Raw genomic sequence first — 21439 nt, forward strand, 5'->3', positions numbered from 1 at the left:
ATGATTCTTCCCACACCAGATCTCAAGCAGTTTGCACTGCATGGCCCTGCCACCATGATATTTGTGAGTGATGTAGGTCACATCACATATGCATGTGATGTGAATGTTTTGTGCGTACCTAGTATTTTGATGATGTCTGACATGCATGTGCAAATGATGTACAATGTTTTGGATACTGATGCAACACCCACTGCAGTGCCAAACTCCCCCTGGGTCTAAGGGCACCCATACAGCCACCATGTGTGTGCCGTTTAACACATCTAGCACAACATAGCACAGGGTAGGGGGCAAAAGTTCTGTAATGAGTTGACATCTCTGAAGTGCAGCTCAGGCTTAAGGCCAAACTTTCTAGGAAGTTTCAGTCACTTGTACATGTGGGCCCTTGTTATGTATGCTCACGCCAGGTCTTACAACAGGACACATTAATGTTTTTTTTACCAAACCTTAGAATAGCAGGTGGGAATTTACCTGACCCCCATCATATGGCCCACACCTTGCCTCCATGATGACTGGGTAAGCCTTGATGTTTCACCAGGTGTGTCAAGGTGATGGATTGCATGCACAGCCCCCTTATGCACAGGGACACAAGAAATCCAGACTTGTTGGGGCATGTGATCCTCACAAGTTAGGAGGCACAAATGTTGATTATGGACAATAGATTTCCGTCATCCCAGTGACATGTACATGACACTGTTGATGGCTGGTAGGAAATAGTCATAGATGAGGAGTAAGTCATTTTTGAGGAATATGTGTTGGAATGTATGAGGTATCCAAGATGTTAACCCTAGGGGTTATTGAACTTTCCATCAGTCCTTGGGCCAGCCCTGTGGTTTTGTTCCCAAAAGCTGCTGCTCCTGGTGCCACCCCAGAACTTCGGTTCTGCGTAGACTACCGGGGTCTCAATGCGGTCACTAAAACTGACGCGCACCCCATCCCCTGAGCTGATGAGCTCATAGATTGGTTGGGAGCTGCCAAATACCTCAGCACGTTTTATTTAAGACCTGGGTATTAGCAGATTGCCTTGACTGAGGGGGCCAAGGAGAGTTCTGCATTTTCTACCCCAGATGGGCACTTTCAGTTTAAGGAGATGCTATTTGGGATGAAAAATGCCCCTGCCACCTTTCAGAGTTTGGTCAACCAGGTGTTGGCTGGGCTGGATGAGTTCAGTGCCACCTACCTGGATGACATTGCTGTCTTCAGTTCCACATGGGAGGAACATTTGCAACACCTCTGCAAAGTGTTGGAGGCCCTGCAAAAGGCAGGCCTCACTGTTAAGGCAAGCAAGTGAAAAATAGGGCAGGGTTCTGTGGTGTACTTTGGACACCAAGTGGGGAGTGGCCAGGTGGCACCCCTACAGCCAAAGATTAATACCATTCTGGCTTGGAATCCTCCCAAGACCCAGAGTGAAGTGAGAGCCTTTTTAGGCCTCACAGGATACTATAGGAGGTTTGTCAAGGGGTATAGCACAATTGTTGCTCCCTTGACTGAGTTGACTTCCAAAAAGCAGCCCAGAAATGTGATCTGGACTGAGTCTTGCCAGACAGCTTTTGATGTCCTGAAGGCTGCCATGTGCAAAGCATCTGTGCTGAAGGCACCTGACTATTCCAAGGAGATTGTTGTGCAAACAGACCCTTCAGATAATGGTATAAGAGCAGTACTCTCACAGCTTAATGAAGAGGACCTGGATCAACCTGCAGCCTTCATTAGCAGGAGGTTACTTCCCAGGGAACGTAGGTGAAGTGCCATAGAGCGTGAAGCTTTTGCTGTGGTCTGGGCACTGAAGAAGATAATACCCTACTTGTTTGGGACTCACTTCCGGGTTCAGACCGACCACAGGCCACTCAGATGGTTAATGCAAATGAGGGGTGAGAATTGAAAATTGTTGAGGAGGTCCGTTTCCCTACAAGGGATGCACTTTACGGTGGAACGCCGCCCTGGCACAGAATACGCCAGTGCTGATGGTTCGTCCAGATTCTTCCGCCTTAGTTATGTGAACTCCCATGATGTTGGGTAGTTGCTCCCCACTTTCAACTGGGGGGGACACGTGTTAGACTTGGAATCCTTGGCGTGGTCTCCCCTAACTGTTTGGCTCTGTTTCCCAGGTTGTTGATGTGTGCACAGCTCGGTTTTTGCTGATTTTGTTACTCTGGGCACTTTACCACTGCCATCCAGTGCTAAAGTGCAAGTGCTCCAATATAAAATATGTATGCAATTGGCTTTCCAAGATTGGCATATTTGATTTACTGGTAAGTCCCTAGTACAGTGCACTAGAGGGACCCAGGGCCTGTAAATCAAAAGCTACTGGTGGGCCTGCAGCACTGGTTGTGCCACCCGCATGACTAGCAATGTAATCGTGTCTCAGACCTGCCACTGCATTGTCTGTGTGTGCAGTTTTAAACTGCCAATTTGACTTGGCATGTGTACCCACTTGCCAGGCCTAAACATTCCCTTTTCTTACATGTAAGATACCCCTAAGGTAGGCCCTAGGTAGCCCAATGGGAAGGGTGAAGTGTATGTTGAATGTAGGACATATACTAATGTGGTTTGTATGTCCTGACAGTAAAATGCTGCCAAATTCAGTTTTCACTGTCGCAAGGCCTATCTCTCTCATAGGTTAACATGGGCGATGCCTTTAAAATCAAGCGTAGATTCCCTTTGGGAGCAGATAGACATGTGGAGTTTGGGGTCTCTGAACTCACAATTTAAAAATGCATCTTTTAATAAAGTTGGTTTTGAGACTGTATGTTTGAAAATGCCACTTTTAGAAAGTGGGCCTTTTTTTGCTTAAACCAATCTGTGACTCTGCCTGTTTGTGGATTCCCTGTCTGGGTTAGTTTGACAGTTGGGCTGTTTGCACCTCTCTCTAGACACAAAGGGAGCTGGGCTGTAGCCTGCATATCCTGATGAGCCATCTGTGCTAGGAGGGAGGGAGGAAGGGTGTGGTCGCTTACACCTGAAAGGGCTGTCCCTGCCCTGGCACAATGCAGTCTCCAACCCTCTGGTGTGTGCTTGGCGCCTGGCCTGTGCAAGGCAGGATTTCACAAACAAGAGAGACTTTGCTTTTAAGTAGGCCTACTTCAAAGGCAGAACTGGGTATAAGAAGAGCACCCAAACCCCTGGAAATTAGATAACTTCTGGAAATCAAGAGGAACCTCTGCCTGGAGAAGAGATGAAGAGCTGAGGAGAAGTGCTGCCCTTCCTGTGACTGTGGTTTGTGGAGTTATCCTGCAGTTGCTGCTTCTGCCTGTGCAAGGGGACAAAGACTGCACTTTGTTGTGCATCCCTGCTTGTGAAGAAATCTCCAAGGGCTTGTCCTGAGCTTGCCTCCTGTTGTTGAAGTCTCAGGGCCATCACAAACTTCCCCTGCCAGCACCTGGACTCCCTGCTGAGACTCCTGCACTGCCAAGTGGTGCCCTATCCAGTTCCTGGGGCCTTGAAGAGTGAAACTGGCAGACCTAGAATGAAAATCCACGCACAGACCGCTGTGCCGGCTTCGTGCCTGAAATCTACGCTTCACCTGCATCGCGGCTGGAAGATCGACGCACGAGGCTGGAGAAATGATGCGCAACACCTGCTGACGGAATCTGATAACATCGCAACCCACATAGCGTGGTTTTGCTGATACCGTGCGGCAGGATTTTCCATGCAAACCTCGCTAGGGGCGGAAAACAATGCAGAGCTTGCCCTGACCCGAGGTGCCTGCCCCGATCGATGCACCACTCTCCCGGAGAGAGGAAAAATTATGCACGCCGACCCGAGTGAGAAATCTACGCATTGCTAGCCTTTTCCGATGCACACTAGTCCGTGTAATGTTATTTTGACGCAACTCAGGTACTTTTTCACGCTATCAGCGTTAGCACTGCTTTCTAAGGATTTTAGACTCTTTTTGCTTTTTAATTCATAACTTGACTTGTGTATGGTGGATTTTTGTCATTTTGGTCTTGTTTTGTTTAGATAAATATTACCTATTTTTCTAAACCTGTGTCGTGTCATTTTGTAGTGTTTTTACTGAGTTACTGTGTGTGTTGGTACAAACCCTTTACATCTAGACTCTGGAGTTAAACCTGCCTGCTTGTGCCAAGCTACCAAGGAGGTGAGCGGGGTTTAACTGAGGGTGATTCTCCTTTATCCTGACTAGAGTGAGGGTCCTTGCTTGGACAGTGAGTAACCTGACTGCCAACTAAACACCCCATTTCTAACACCCGTATGTCTACTTCAAAGGATATGTGTTCCAAAGCATTTAGGGGCATATTTATACTCCGTTTGCGCCGAATTTGCGTAGTTTTTTTCGACGCAAATTCGGCGCAAAACTAACGCTATATTTATACTTTGGCGTTAGACGCGTCTAGCGCCAAAGTATGAGGAATGAGCGTCATTTTTTTGCGTGAACGCCTTCCTTGCGTTAATGAGATGCAAGGTAGGCGTTCCCGTCTAAAAAAATGACTGTGACGCAAATACGTCGTATTTATACTCCCGGGCAAAAATCACGCCCGGGAGTGGGCGGGGCAAAAAACCCCGCATTTGCGCCTCTTTTTAACGCCTGGGTCAGGGCAGGCGTTAAGGGACCTGTGGGCTCAAAATGAGCCCACAGCTGCCCTCCCATGCCCCCAGGGACCCCCCCTGCCACCCTTGCCCACCCCAGGAGGACACCCAAGGATGGAGGGACCCATCCCAGGGACATTCAGGTAAGTTCAGGTAAGTAGAATTATTTTTTTTTTTTATTTTATTTTTGGCATAGGGGGACCTGATTTGTGCCCCTCTACATGCCACAATGCCCAATGACCATGCCCAGGGGACATAAGTCCCCTTGGCATGGCCATTGGGCAAGGGGGCATGACTCCTGTCTTTACTAAGACAGGAGTCATGTAAATGGCGCCTGGGCGTCGTTAAAAATGGCGTAAATCGGGTGGAGGCGATTTTTTTGCGTCAACCTGACTTGCCCCATTTTAAGACAACCTAACGCCATTTTCCCCAACGCCGGCGCTGCCTGGTGTACGTAGTTTTTTTCCACGCACACCAGGCAGCGCCGGTCTGCTAGCGCCGGCTAACGCCATTCAATAAATACAGCGCCCGCATGGCGCTTCAGAATGGCGTTAGCCGGCGCTAATCTTTTTGGCGCAAAACTGCGATAGCGCAGTTTTGCGTCAAAAAGTATAAATATGGCCCTTAGTATACATAATAAGTTGGTTGTAGCCAACAATACCATAATTCAGCTTTCTCTTGTTTGGATCCTAGTGTGTGGCTTAGTGCCTGACAGCCATGCACTCATGTACTGATATTCTGTACACATTGACATGGATTTACATAATGCTAACTTTTAGCTGAGTAGATGGATCACAGTAAACACAGAAATGCTACATATGTCCAAGATGCTTTATTTACAGGTGCAATTGTTATTGTGATTTCTATACAATATCCATTTCACGGATCCCATGAGTGAATGTTTGCCATATGTAGCACAATCGGTGTCCAGAGTTGAGGTACATGTCATGAGACATGGTTAGGAGTAGTGTGCATTAGTGAGGAGTGCATACAATTGCCTATTGGTATTGTGAAGACAAGGACAGCGCATAGCAGACAATTCAACAGTGGCTAGGTAAAGAGGGAACATTTCATACTGTCACAACACTGGCATGATTTTAAGCCCAGTACTAAGGAGATACTGTCCATGTGGCACAGACTGATGCTACAGGGTGCTTTTCCTTGTGAATGGTATTCCTTTCACATCTTCATCCTCTGATATATGTGGTGCCTCCTTTGCCATGGCTGATGCTGCTGTAGAGGTAGAGGGGGCCACACACACTTCTGGGGATAGAGATGTGGAGTCAAAGGTCCCAGGATCCCAGGAGCTGCCATTTGTGGCAACTCATAAGGAATCACTGCTGCAAGGAGGAACTGTTGATTTTTCAAGAACGTAACAACATCACAGTGGTAGGCAGCCATGTTGTCCTTGAGGGAGGCCACTTCCTGCTGTATGGACTCCAGGGTATTCTGCATACTGCTGGCATTTTGGGAGGGCATTTGCTGTAGTCTCTGCTTCATGACAGCAGCTATGTCTGCCAGAAACGTCTGGAGTCCACATAGCAGGGAGTAGGTGCCTCTAGTGGCAGCTGAGTTGTCCTTATTTGGACTGAGGCACGTTTGCACTCCCTCTAGGCTGCCTGCCATGGTCTCCATTACCACCTGAACCGGCTTTGCGAGCTTCTACTGGACTCTTCCTACTGTCCTCTGAAAGTTGATCTCTGGGTCCTCGGAGTCCAGGGCTCTGTGAGTACTGGCTGGTGGACTGTGTTGGTGGCTGGGTGGTTCATGTGGCGACTCTGCAATGCTGTGTGTCCTCCCTGCAAGTGGGGGTGTTGTATGGAGTGGTCCTAGGACATCCTGGAGGGTCTGTTCTTAGAGGGTTGGCAGCTGGTCATCCATGTCAACAGGAAAATCCTGGACAGGCAGGTTGGCAGGAGGTAAGCCATCATCCTCTGCAATTGGATAGTGTAAAATCCATATTGGATTGCATCTGCTGTTGACATGGGACATCATGTATGTGCCACTGGAGGCTCAGTGACATGTCACTGACCCAAGGTTGTGGTTGTAATTATATGTAGCATTGTGCATCACACATGGGTCAAGCTCACTAGTAATAGAATATGACGGAGCACAACACTGTGCTAAGAGTGGCAGCGCCCGCTGCGTTAATTTCACAATGCAGGGTTGCGCTGTATTCATTTGCGCACCCCTGTGTTGTTCCCTGCTTTGGCACTACATAGAGCTGCCTAGCACCAATGAAGGCATCCTTGCACCATCGTGCAAGGATGTCTGCGTTGCAAGGTTTGATTGTTTATGTGTGGGAAGGTGACCGTTCCTGCACATACACAATCACTCATGGTGAGGTTGCTCCTCTGTGTGTGCTGCAGAATACAGCAAACATAGAAACGAAAAAAACAAAGAGTAATAAATGTACACCTCCGCATTGCGCCTTGCTGAGATCACCCCTGGGATGACCTTGGATTTTTGCACTGCCTCAGGTTCACTGATACTCGTAAATCTGAGGCAGCATCAAAAGGCAATTGGTGTTGCTGTGGCACGCCCACAGCAACACCCATTGCACGCCCCTTCCATACAAAGTGATGGGTGTGAAGGCGCTCTATTTACAGGGTGGCATTAATGCACAAAAAGTGGCCTAACACCACTTTGTAAATACGGCCCGAGCATTTCGCCACTGGATCATCACAAAAAGTGATGCTCCGGTGGTGCTTGGGGCTCATGAATGTGCCCCTAGGTATTTTTGGGCATAAGAAGGTGCCCCAAACGCCACCTGAGTGTAACCTTTGGTGAGGCTGAGGATGCACAATGCCCAGCCCCGTAAGTACTTGGTTGCATGAAGCCATTTTATGTGCCTTGATGCCACCTAGTATATGTGGCCCCTTCACACCCAACACTTTGTGTGTAAGTTGTTTGCAATGGGTGTTGCTTTGGGCGTACCAAGGCAACACTCATTGCGTTTTGACACTGCCTCAGATTTTTGACTATTTGTATTTCGGACGCTGGGCCAAAGTCTGACACCAGCCCAGGGGTGGGTTTAGCATGGCAAACATTTGTACTGCATTTCTTGCTTTTACTATGTGTCCTGCATTATGCTGCACACAGAGTAAGAGCATATCACACTTTCAGGTTGTTGCGCAGGATGGTGTTCCTTTCTGCACATAAACATTCTCCCCCTCAACACAGCCATCCTTGCACTATGATGCAAGGGTGGCTGCACTGGTGCACAACATCTGATTACCACTTGTGCTTGGGGGTATACAGGGGAGCAGTGTATTATAATGTATATGGTGCATCCCAACCTTTTTAAAATGTGTGATGCTGCCTAATTTTGCACAGCAGCACACACCATCGTTTTCTGTTTGATCTAGCCCTCTAACTTGTCAAATGGTGAGATTACAGCCACTTGTTTAGCTGCACACATGATGTTCACATACATGCACAATGTTAGAAATTGGGTTTCTGGTTGGCTAGGGTATGCACCTCAGCCAGGCAGAACCCACCTACTCTAGTCAGGGCAAGGGAGTTACACGTCCAAGATAACCCCTGCTCACCCCCTTGGTAGCTTGGCACGAGCAGTCAGGCTTAACCCGGAGGCAATGTGTAAAGCATTTGCACAACACACACAACACATGTGACACAATATCCCCACCACAAAGGAAACACAACACCAGATTATATGAAAATATACTGTGTTGTACACAACGTAATTATTAGACCAACATCACATAACAGTAGTATCCTGCTACTTTAGCAGTTGTCAGAACGTTACACATTAGTTACTCTGCAAACTAGCAGTAGTCACAAATAACACACAGGTTACTCAATATTCTGTAACATAAGCAGTAGTCAGTAAACACGTTATTACACTAAAGCACTTGTCATAGGAATATCATAAAACGCCCATAGCAGGAACATTAGAAAACATATGGCAAGTTAGAAAAACATATTAGCATGTCATGCCCATAACAGGAACATTTGCATACACATATGTAAAAACATCAAACGCAGGTAGGCAATATATAAATGCGCAAAGTCTATAGTAAGAACTTAGGTTCTATATACTGGTCCTTTAGGGAATACCTGTGAGAGATGAAGACACCTCCAGTGCCTAGAAGGCGAACAATGGGGCCCCCGGTGCTCCTGTGCGCAAAACGGGGGCCTCCCTTATACTCTGGGGTCAGAGGAGGGCGACATGCACCTCCTCTCTTTTATAGACAGGCCCCTCCGGGGACCGTGATTACTGGGGGCCCCCCAGGGCCTCAACCGGCCCTCGCAAGGGGGGCCAAAGCCAGCAAAAACAACTTAGGGCAGGAGGGGGGCACCACGCACCCCCTCCGGTTTAATGACAGGCCCCTCCCGGGACCCGTGATCTCTGGGGGCCCCCCCGGGCCTCCACTGGCCCTTCCACCAAGCTGGGGGGGCACAATAATGCCCGTTTTACCTAACAGCAGAAAAGGAGCTTCCTGCTCCTAACGCAGAGTCCAGGGGGAAGGGGGCACTCCCCGTGCCTTCCCCTGGTCCTGCCGTGAAGCCACAAGAAGATCAGACTCCTCCTGGGGCCCGAGCAGATACTCGCCTGCACCCGATGCGGTGCGCAAGTGTTCTTCCAGCTTCCCGGGCCGCTGCAGTGATCTTATTTAAAGGGGCACAATGCAGCAAGGAGCCTACGAGCTCCCAAGGCTCCATAAGCACGCTGCAATCAGCGCTATGGCAGCCGCAACCACGGAGAAGCACCCCTTGTGAAGAAATGGATGCAGGGGTCAGGGGCCACAGCACTCTGCCCCTGGGGAGCAGAATCTTAAGACAAGGTCCTCAGGTGGCGGGACCAGCTACAGGCCAGCACAAGGGAAAGGCAGCAAGTGGCAAGTCCTTCACAGTGACCAGGCAGGTCACAGGTCAGCACAGCAGCCGCATTCCATGGCGGTTCCTGGTGAGTCCTTTCAGCCTTTGGTGTCCAGTTCCAAGATGATTCCAAGAGTCTCCAAATTGTGGGGAAAATTCCCCTGTACTTATAGTCAGTTCTTACAGTGTTTTACAATGGTAGGGAGAGGAGGTTCCAGCCAGTTACAACTGGTTCTGGGAGTGCCCCCTCTCTCCTTTCAGCACAGGCTCCAAACATCAGTGGGGGGTTAACGACCCTATTGTGTGAGGCCAGGGCACAGTCTTTACAAATGCAGGTGTGCCCCGCCTCTCCTTTCTCTCAGCCCAGGAAGACTATTCAGTATGCAGATGCACCTCTGTGACACCTCCACCCTCCCTGTGTACAGGCTGTCTGAAAAGTATGCACAAAGCCCCAACTGTCACTCTGCCCAGACGTGGATTGGAGTCAAGCTGCAAAACACCAGAGTCATAAGCACAGATAAATGCGCACTTTCTAGAAGTGGCATTTCTGTGATAGTAATAAAAAATACACCAACACCAGTAAGCAGCATTTATTATCACCATCACAACCATACCAAACACGCCTACGCTACCCCTCATAAATCAGACAATACCCCTTACACATAAGGCAGAGCATTTCTAATGCAATCCTATGAGAAGGCAGCACTCACAGCAGTGAGACACCAAGTTAGGCTATTTGTCACTACTAGGACAGGCCATGCAATATGGCACATGTCCTGCCTTTCTACATACATGGCACCATGCCCATAGGGCTAGCTATGGCGTACCTTAGGGGTGACTTACATGTAGTAAAAGGGGAGGTCTGGGCCTGGCAAGTAAGTTTCGATGCCAGGTCCCTGTGGCAGAAACTGTGCACATAGGCCCTGCGCTAGCAGGCCTGAGACAGGTTTGAAAGTCTACTTCAGTGGGTGGCGCAAGCAGCGCTGCAGGCCCACTAGTATTTTATTTTGTGGCCAATACCATATGACGCATATGGTTGTGTGTGAGTTGTTGTGGGTTCAGCCTGTATGGGTTGAGTTCCACAGGTTGCAAGATTTTGGCAGATTTTTTCTTCATTTGGCATGGCTCAGGGCAGCCGCAAGATGTGTTGCAGTACACTGCAGCAGTTTCAATACGCAGTGATGTACCTTATTAACCTGTATACAGTACAGCCCTGCAAATTCCCCTGCACAGATTAGTGCTTCCTGCACCAACACGAGCATTGTTGCAGCATGATGACAGGGTGGCTGCCTCAAAGTGATGATTTGTTCATGAGCAGGGTGGTGTCCCTTCCTGCACATGTACAAGCAATTTTTGCGGAGATGTCATTTCAATGGGTGCTGCAAGATGCTCCACCCTGATAGCACCCCTGGGGTGGTATTGACTACCGTCCTAGTCTCTGATGTCTACTTTGTGTTGGTACAGAGGCTTTCACTGTATGCAATGGGTGTTGTAATGACAAATCCACAGCCACACTATTTGCACGTGCCTACCAGGCAATGTGGTGCATATTTACATGGTGGAGTCTAGCCATAGTGAATGTTCTATGTTGACATTGTGTATATGTTGAAGTGCATAGCACAACCAAAGCGTCAGTACATGTATGGCTTGGGTGAGGATGGTGCGTCTTGATTCATGGCCTATGTGTCCGGATGCAACCCTTTAGCATGCATTTATTGTGTTCTATGTGACTCCCCCTTCAGCCATTAATGGAGTTCCAGATATCCCCCCCTGCAACTTACCCTGCATTTATGGTGGTTCCTGGTAGTGTGCGCTGTCCTGTCCTGCGATTCCAGTGACCAGCTCCTCTGGGATGACCACTGCAACCATCTCCTCCAGCTCATCCAGGTCCTACTGTGGTGCAGGACTTCCACCTCCAGTCTGCAGTGCTGCCTTATGGTTCCTGGCAAGTTTCCCCTTAGTCCTGCACTTGCAATCGTGCCAGCGTTTCTTGCACTCAGTGACAGTTGTCTTCACCTCGGCGACACCGTCTACTTTGTCCACTATTTTCTGCCATATTGCGTCCCTCCTACCAACTGGCAATTTGGAGGTGATGAATAGCTGATGTTGGTGCTCTGTCACCTCTCTGACCAGGATGTCATGCTCTTTCTCGCTAAAGGAACACTTGCGCTTTTGCATTTTATTTTGACGCTAATGTGGTGTTAAAATGGTGCAAATCCTTTTGCAACATGTTTACGTGCTGCAAAACGGTGTAGCACCATTTTTGCAGCTTTAATGCTATTCCTCCTTACGGCATTGCGCAGCTGTTGGTGCTTTTTTTTGTTATTTATTCCTTAATGCCATCCTACCTCATTTCATAAATATGGCGCAAGGATCGAGCAAAGTAATGACGCTAGCTCGAGTTCATAAAATGCGCTAGTGCAGTTGTGCATAGTTTTTCATAAATATGCCCCTGTATTTGTTAGGAAAAATATGGAACTTTCAAACCGTCTCTTTTTGAAAGTAGGCCGTATCAGTTTTTGAGAGAGGATGCAGAATTTTACTTAAAATTGATTACTCATTGATGTCACTATGAAAAACGAAAAATAAACCTAGATCAATTTTAATTTACAGTTCTTAAAAAACAACGAACATAGGGGGTCATTCCGACCCCGGCGGGCGGCGGGTGCCGCCCGCCGGGCGGAGACCGCCAGAAGACCGCACCGCGGTCAAATGACCGCGGCGGTCATTCTGACTTTCCAGCTGGGCCGGCGGGCGACCGCCAAAAGGCCGCCCGCCGGCCCAGCGGGAAAGACCCAGCAACGATGAAGCCGGTTCCGAATGGAGCCGGCGGAGTTGCTGGGGTGCGACGGGTGCAGTGGCACCCGTCGCGATTTTCAGTGTCTGCCAAGCAGACACTGAAAATCTTGCTGGGGCCCTGTTAGGGGGCCCCTGTACTGCCCATGCCAGTGGCGTGGGCAATGCAGAGGCCCCCAGGGGCCCCACGACACCCGTTCCAGCCAGCCTCTTCCTGGCGGTGTAAACCGCCAGGAACAGACTGGCGGGAAGGGGGTCGGAATCCCCATGGAGTATTCCTTTGGCCAGGGGAAAACCGGCGGGAAACCGCCGGTTTCCCTTTTCTGACCGCGGCTTTACCGCCGCAGTCAGAATTGGCCAGGAAGCACCGCCAGCCTGTTGGCGGTGCTTCCGTGGTCGTTGGCCATGGAGGTCAATGACCGCCAGGGTCAGAATGACCCCCATAGTGGCAAAAGATGTCAGGAGCCTACAAGAATTCATCAATAAAAAGATTTTCTTGTACTCCTGGACCTAAAGTTCTAAGAAGATGATGAGAGAGTAAGATTATGGCCCTCATTATGACCCTGGCGGTGAGTGATAAAGTGGCAGTGATAACTCCAATAGACAGCCAATGTTCCACACCAACAGCCAGGGCGGAAACAACACTCACCACAGCGGTAGCTGGCAACAGCCAGACAGAAGACAAAGTACCGCCCACCATATTAAGACACACAAATCCGCCCCCTTTTCCGGGGAGGTACCAACGCCATCAAAAGCCTGGCGGAAACAGAGCTCAGAAGAGAAAAGACTCACCATTGGAGACACAGGGAAGAACAACGCCGCCATGGAACCTGAACTGCAAGTCTTCCCGATGATCTTCTACGTTATGCTCCACACCAACGCCGAAGAAGACGACGACAGTGAGTACAGCCGCCTAGCACATAAGGAAGGGAGGGAGGAAAACGAGAGTGACACACACACGCACAACACACACCCGACACACACACACCATACACACAACCAGCTGCAGACGTAAACCAATGGCACACGACACACAGCAGAATAACACAAGGACCAGAGTGCGGATTTACAGAAAATGTATTAGCATAGCAAAACCCACCACACAAACCAAATACATACAAATATTCACAAAGTGCCAATGCCCAGTCCAAAGTCATAAGGGTACACAAGGCCACAGGGCATAGTCCAAGACCCAACTTTTATCCTGACATCATCCGGAAAGAACACTGCAGGGGCATCATTTTGCAAGTGGGTAGGCACCTCAGGGGGATGGGGGAGGCATCTCAGCCAAATACGGGAACTTGCCCACTGGTTCTGGAGGGGGCTTCATGCCCATGTCCCATTGCTGGGGAGTGCAAGGTCACAGTCTCTAAGCTGGGGAACATGCCCACTGGTTCTGGAGGGGGCTCCATGCCCATTTGCTCATTTGTCTGTGCTGGGCAGTGCAAGGTCACAGTCTCTGAGCTGGGGAACCTGCCCACTGGTTCTGGAGGGGGCTCCATGCCCATTTGCCTTTGCTGGGGGGTGCAAGGTCACAGTCTCAGAGCTGGGGAACATACCCATTGGTTCTGGAGGGGGCCCCTTGTGCAGCAGTCCCTGGAGGGTGGCCTACATGTCCCCCGCTGTTGGTGATAGCTGCACTGCCTCAGCTGGTGGTGAGGGCTGGTCTGTGGCAACAGGTGATGATGCCTCCTGGCCTGCCTCTGCTGGTGGTGATAGCTGCATTGCCTCAGTTGGTGGTGAGGGCTGCTCTGTGGCAACAGGTGATGATGCCTCCTGGCCTGCCTCTGCTGGTGGTGATAGCTGCATTGCCTCAGTTGGTGGTGAGGGCTGCTCTGTGGCAACAGGTGATGGTGCCTCCTGTCCTGCCTCTGCTGGCGGTGAGAGCTTCATGACCACAGGTGGTAGCGGTGGTGGCTTCACCCTCCCAGCCTCTGATGGAGTTGAGTGCTTCAGTCCCTCCATGGCAGGAGGCGCGGACACCTTTCCCTTCCTGGCTGTAGGTGTTGTGGGCTCCTTCCCCTTTCTGGCTGTAGGTGTTTTGGGCTCCTTCTCCTTCCTGGCTGTTGGTGCTGTGGGCTCCTTCCACTTTCTGGCTGTTTGAGTGGAATCCCTCACAGTCCTGCCTCCACAACTAGGAGGTACCTCCACTGTCCCCGTGGACTGTTTGGCTGAGGAGCGGGGCTGGCTGGTTGGCACCCTGGTTCTACGGGCAGGACAGGGGGGAGGGGGAGGGAAGTTGGGCAAGGAAAAGCTTCTTAGGGGCAGTGGGGCCGGAGGAAGGAGGAGGGATGGGAGTGGAGGTTGAGGGAGTGGTTGTTGGAGGTGTATGTCTGCTGGACTTGGGTGCAGGTGCATGGGCAGTGTGCATGTGTGAGGTGGATGGCTGTAGGGTGTCTGAGTGCTTGCATTTTTGTCCTTTAGGAGGGGGTGGACAGACATGGTGGGAGAGGACACAGGGGACAAGTGGATGGATGTTGTGGAGGTGTCTGCTAGTGAGGTGTGTGTGCTGCTTGGTGTGGTGATGCTGGTGGTTGATGTAGTGCATGCAGGTGTGAGTGTGGACGTGACTGGGAAGGAGGTGGGGGAGGAGGACGAGGGGGAGACAGTGGAGGCAGTGGATGTTGTTGTGTCTGCAACTGTATTGGTTTTTGGCGTGAGTGCTTGTGGGATGAAGGGTGGTACTTGTGTTTGCCTGTGCCACTCTTGGGAGTTGTCTTGTGTGCATTCTCGTCTGTATGACGGTAGGAACAGGGACAATATCTGCCATCAGAGAGGAGGCCAGAGCCTGAATCGATCTCTGTTGGTCCACCAATCCACTGTGAATGCCCTCCAGGAATATATAGCATTGCTGCATCTGGGATGCCAGCCCCTGGATGGCATTCACAATGGTTGGTTGCCCCACAGAGATGGACATCAGGAGGTCAATAGCTTCCTCACTCAGGGCAGCAGGGCTCACTGGGGCAGGGCCTGAGGTGCCTGGGGCAAAGAAAATGCCCACCCTCCTGGGTGAGTGGGCACAGGCAACTCGCTGAGGGGCTACTGGGAGGGTGGTGCTGTACGGGGAGTGGCGGCTGTACCTGCAGCTGGGGTGGTCACACAGGTGTCCGCCACCACCAGGGAGCTTCAATCGGAGAAGGTATCAGAGTCTGTTTTGTCTCCTCCAGTCTCTGCTGTTGTGCTCTCCTCGCCCTCCTTCCCACTGGTTCCCTTGGCATCAGTGGACTCTGTCTCCTGGGTCCTGTGGGATGCAACTCCCTCTGTCACCAGTGTCCCTGCTCCTCCGCCAGATGATGCTAATGCACACAATGACAGGATGACAAAACAAGAAAGAGGGGGGAGACAAAGGATACACTGGGTCAATGACTGCACCAACACCACTATTGGCATGCACATCATCGTCACACACAGGGAACAGGCTTAAGCACTATGCATTGCACTACCAGTGATATGGCTAGTCACTAAGGCAAGATGAGGACCACACACGCCAACTGCAGCACTCCTGGGACCCACAATGCCCTTGGCTGAAATGGACTGCTAACAAGCTAGGTTACCTGTATTTGCAATACACCCATTACCCTTCAGTTGACCCACGCTGCAATGTCTGGCCTGGCCTTGTGGGCACCCACTAACACATATCCAACACCGGGATACCACCCCACCAGCCAAAATATGTATTGATACCCACTGTACTCACACACCCTTGTGGCTGCTGTGATTGCTTCCGTGCCCAGCATCTCAGGTCCTCCCACCGTTTCCGACAGTGGGTGCTCCGCCTGCCATGGACCCCCAGGGTCCGCACATCCTTGGCGATGGCACGCCATATTCCCTTCTTTAGATGGGCGCTGACCTGCAGAGGCAATACAGACAGGAGAACACCATTAGACTAACAGTCCAGCCTGTCACACAAATGGCCCACCATACCTGTTTCCATCACCATTGGCACACACATAGCCCAGCGGTCAACATGTACACCGCCACTAGACATTCCCACCATTCCTCCACCCCCTTACACGATGCTTGCACACACATCTCCATGCATCCTTCCCACCTGCATCATGCACAAAATGTACTCACCTGTTGGTTTGGAGGCCCATACAGCTGTCTGTACTGGGGTAGGACCCCATCCCCCAGTCACACAGGCCATGGTAGGTTCCAGACACAGGTCACAGCAGCACACGCAGTGTAGGTGTTCTCCTGTTGAAGGTCAGGAAACAAGTGAGGATTCAGATAGAAAATGGTGGTCACGACCGTGGCGGTGTACATCGTCTCCGCCGGCGTAGATCCCCATTGGCCTTTGTACTCCATAGGGCCCCACATTATCCAATGAGGAATTGCACGGCGATGCAAGACCGCCTTCCACCACGATGCCCAATGTTGCCAGAATTACCTCACTTCCACCTGTCCCTCCATACAGGACAGGCGGTCGCCATTTCAGGGAGGGGGGAACAGGCCTATCCACAATTACTGCGTCACTTACTTCGCCGTTTACACTGTCCCAATACAAAAGTGCACCATGTGGACTGCAGTTGTGAATGTGTTGTTTCAATTGTGACACCCTACTTACTCTTGTGTCCCTTAGATACCTACGCTGCAGATGGATAGGAGGTGGTGACATACCTTGTGTACAGACCTCTAGTGGACTTGGCTACACTGGAGGACAGGCGTATAATACTCACCTATAGACTGGACAGGGCCACAATCACAGAGCTGTGTGCCCAGTTGGAGCCTGACCTGATATCAGCTATCCGTCATCCCACTGGGATCCCCCCCTCTTGTGCAAGTTCTATCAGTGCTCCATTTCCTGGCAACTGGTTCTTTCCAAGTGACAGTGGGCTTGGCACCAGGAATGTCACAGCCAATGTTTTCAATCTTGCTGGCAAGAGTTTTGTCTGCCCTGGTAAAATCCATGTGCAGCTACATCGCTTTCCCCGAGGAGAAGATTTGGCCACTGTGAAGGCCGGATTCTATGCAATGGGACATATCCCCAATATTATTGGTGCGATTGACAGAACACGTATTGCGTTTGTCACCCCCACCAAATTAGACAAATGTTGAGGAATCGTAAGAGTTTCCACTAACTGAATGTGCAGATGTTGTGCCTAGCGGACCAGTACTTCTCACACGTCAATGCAAAGTATCCTGGGTCAGTGCATGATGCCTTTGTTCTGAGGAATGGCCCAACTACAGGGGCACAGGGCGTGGCTAATAGGTGAGCCTTGGTCCCCACCCATTGTATGTTAGTGTATGCCTCTGGTGTCAACCCCATAGGATTGTGTGTGGCTAAATGTTGTCCCTCAATACATGCAGGTGACTCTGGCTACCCAAACCTATTGTGGCTGCTGACCCCTTTGAGGAATGCCAGGACAATGGCTGAAGAACATTTAAATGAGGCATATTGGCAAACCAGATGGATCATTGAGCGGACCTTCGGCCTCCTGAAGGCCAGGTTCAGGTGTCTACATCTGACATTTGGATCCATGTGCTACTCACCTGAGAAGGTCTGCCAGATTTTAGTGGCATGCTGCATGTTGCACAACCTGGCCCTCCGACGCCATGCACCTTTTCTGCAGGAGGAGGAGACTGGAGATGCCCCTGTGGCAGCAGTAGACCCAGATGACAGTGAGGATGAAGAGGCTGAGGATCTGGACAACAGAACATCAGTTATCTGTCAGTACTTCCAATGACACACAGGTGAGACAGTGCAACTTAACATTTCTAAGACTATTGGTGTATTCTGTGCGGCTGTGGCATGATGGCATTCACTTCCTTTTACCTCTACTTACTGTCACCTATGGTTTGTCATTTTGCAGATGTTGGTGATATAACAACTGTGTACTGATGTGCTGACTACAGCCAGCTACACTTCATTATTTCTATGCTTTCACAATGTACAGAACATTTGCAATGGATGAAACGTTTTCCATGAATACACATTTTCAACACATCACATACAAATAGTCGAGTTGTGTCCAAGGGTGTTTATTGTAGTGCAAAGAAATTGAGGGGAAAATGCAATGGAATGGGGTTATGATAGAGGAAAGTCTAGGGCATTGTTCCAGTCTGTTTGCAGCACAGGTCCAGTGTCCAAGGGGCCATAGGAATGGGAGCAATGACAGTTCAAAGTGGACAAGATGACAGGGTGGGACACAAGGGGGATAATCAGGAGAGTCTCATTTCCTGGCGGTGGTCTTGGCAAGTGTCTCTGGCTTTTGTCTGTGTCGCAGGGAACGTTTGCGGGGTGGTTCACCTTCTGCAGGGGGAGGGATGCTGGTGGCCTATGGGTCCTGTGGCAGGGCCTCCTGGCCACTAGCGGAAGCGGAAGTGGAGGGCTCTTTAGTTGACTGGCTAGTGGTAGAGGCCCGCTGGTGTGCTGTTCCCTCCCTCATGATGTTGGCCATGTCTGCCAGCACCCCTGCTATGGAGATCAGGGTGGTGTTAATGTCCTGCAAGTCTTCCCTGATCCCCTGATACTGTCCCTCCTGCAGCCGCCTTTTCTCCTGCGTATTGTCTAGGATCTGGCCCATCGTGTCCTGGGAATGTTGGTAGGCTCCCAGGATCTCGGAGAGAGCCTCCTGGAAAGTTGGTTCCCTGGTCCTGTCCTACCCCTGGTGAACAGCAGTCCTCCCAGTGTCCCTGTTGACCTGTGCCTCTGTCCCCTGAACAGTGTGCCCATTGGCACTGACCGCACGTCCCTGATTGTCTTGGGGCTGAGGTGTGGAATGGGGTCCCTGTACAGGTGGGCACACTGCTGATTGACATGTCCTGGGGACAGAGGTGTGGGTGCGCTAGGTGGGTGCTGTGGTGTTGGATCCTGATGGGGGAAGTTCTGTGGTGGTCTGTGAGTGGGCTTGGGTGACCGGCTGTCCAGTGGTCCCTGATGGGCCAGGTTGGTCATTCAGATCCTGGAGTCCAGAGTTACTGTCATCACTGTGGGCATCTTCTGTTGGGGGACTGGATAGTAGTGGCACCTCCTCTCCACTGACATTGGCTGGGGTACCTGTGGGGATGTAAATGATGTGTTATGCTTCATGTGTATGACATATTGTACATCCCCGGCATCCCCTCTATGGCTGCTGTTGCCCTGCCACAGTTTGTTTGTGTATGGTGATGCATTGTGGAATTGTTAGTTTCCCTATGCTGTGCATGCTATGGTAATGGGTGTCCATGCAGGGCTGGGAGGGGTGTCCATGCATTGGTACAGCATGCAGGGGTTGGCATTAGGATTAGTCATATGTGTAGGTGCAGTGCGTGGGATGTAGTGGAGTGATGGGAGTGAGGGTGTGGTTGTGGGATGGCATGCAGGTATGGGGGGTGATAAGTAGTAAATATTGACTTACCAGTGTCCAGTCCTCCGTCTACGCCAGTGAGTCCCTCAGGATGCTGTAATGCCAGTACTTGCACCTCTCATGCTGTGAGCTGTGGGGGAGGAGGTAGGTGTCCACCGCCAGTCCTCTGTATGGCAAGCTGGTGCCTTACTGCTATGGAACGTACCTTCCTCCTGATGTCGTCCCTTATTCTTGGGTGCTGTCCCACAGCATTCACCCTGTCCATGATTCTCCGCCATAGCTCCATCTTCCTTGCAATGGAAATCTGTTGTACCTGTGCTACAAACAGCTGTGGCTCTACACTGACAATTTCCTCCACCATGACCCTTAACTCCTCCTCAGTGAAACACAGGTGCCTTTGTGGTGCCATGGGTGTTGTATGTTGTGTGTTGGTGAGAGTGTGTTGAGTAATGTGGTGGGGTGTGTGATGTGGGGTGCATGAGGGATGTATGGGTGTAAGTGGTGTGTGTGTAGCTGTCTCTGTGATGTCAGTGGCTAACTCTTGCAGTCTTTGGGTGTTGGCAAGGGTTGTGGATTAAATGGGTGTGTGTTTTATAGTGGGGTGGGTGTGGTGTGTGTATGAATGTCAGGTGTGTGTTTTTAGTATTGGCCAATGTAGTGTTGTTTGGTATGTCAGTGTCCATTCTGAGCACGGTGGTATGCACCACCAATGGTTTACCACCATTGAATGTCCGCCGTGGTGATTCATAGGTCATAATGTGGTGGACGTTGATTTGTTGGCGTAACGGTTTGGGTGTTGGTACACCACTTTAGCATTGACCTTTGGGCTGGCGGATTTGTGTGTTTGGCTGTATTCTGTTGGATTGGTGTGTGTGTGTCATAATATGTAAAACGGATATCCGCCATTGAGGAGGTATGTTGATGGCCGTCAGCGTGGCGGTAAGCAGCATTTACCGCCAATGTCATAATGAGGGCCTATATGTTCAATTTTGAAAATGTGTAAGTTGCCTTTGGAATCTATAGAGTTGCAATCTGGTGCCTGGGCCGTATTTGTTATTTTCTTGACAAAGAAGAATTACAAGTAACCCAGAGGGCTGAATAGGCCAAAGCTTGGTCTTCACATTGCATAGCAAGCAATACAGACTCACTTTTCAATTAATTAAGTACCTCAATGCAGGGGATAAACGTGACTGTTCATTATGATCTGTCGCACAGTAGGGTCTTTCCTCTCTTAGTGCCAATTATGTATTCTTTGAAAAACAATACTGAACTTTATAAATTGAGCTTTTCCGGAATCTTCTGCACTTCTGCAAGCATACAAGTTGTATTAGGGACCCTGTTCTCTGATGGGTTCAGAAAATGCAATCATACAGTTTTGTGTCTTTTCAACTTAACCCTTGAGAGATTCAAGCAAGTCTTATTGACAATGCTTTTGAATAAACCAGTGTTAAATCACCAATTACGACAAAACTTTAGAGTTATTAACAATATGACACTCATGACATGTAAACATCTGTGGTTTTCCAATGTCATTACTTCTTGGAGACTCATGAATATTTGCCACACCAGTAGATTGGCCTTTCGCTGTGGCCACAAAAAACAAATGGAAATTATAGATTGCAGTGAAAAAGTATTACAAATGGTAGACAATAGGAATATCTCTGTACATCTCCCGCCTCGTATTGTCCTCATAGATGGCAAGTATGAACCTAGAACGGGTCATTGACTATCTTACTCGACATGGCCAAATAATACTCGCCTGGGTCAAATAATAAGGGATGGCCAATTGGGTCTTTACCAGGAAGAGCTGCTATGGACATGGATCCTTCTCTTGAGTATTGGGTTTATTATATACCTTTCCTTTACACACAAGGTGATACACTCAATAACAATATCAATAACAACAAATTTGACATGCGAACCCTGTTGATGGTGCCTATTGATTGGTGTTCTTTTAAATCTATAAGCAT

This window comes from Pleurodeles waltl, chromosome 10 (genome assembly GCF_031143425.1).
Source record: "Pleurodeles waltl isolate 20211129_DDA chromosome 10, aPleWal1.hap1.20221129, whole genome shotgun sequence".
In the NCBI taxonomy this organism is placed as follows: Eukaryota; Metazoa; Chordata; class Amphibia; order Caudata; family Salamandridae; genus Pleurodeles; species Pleurodeles waltl.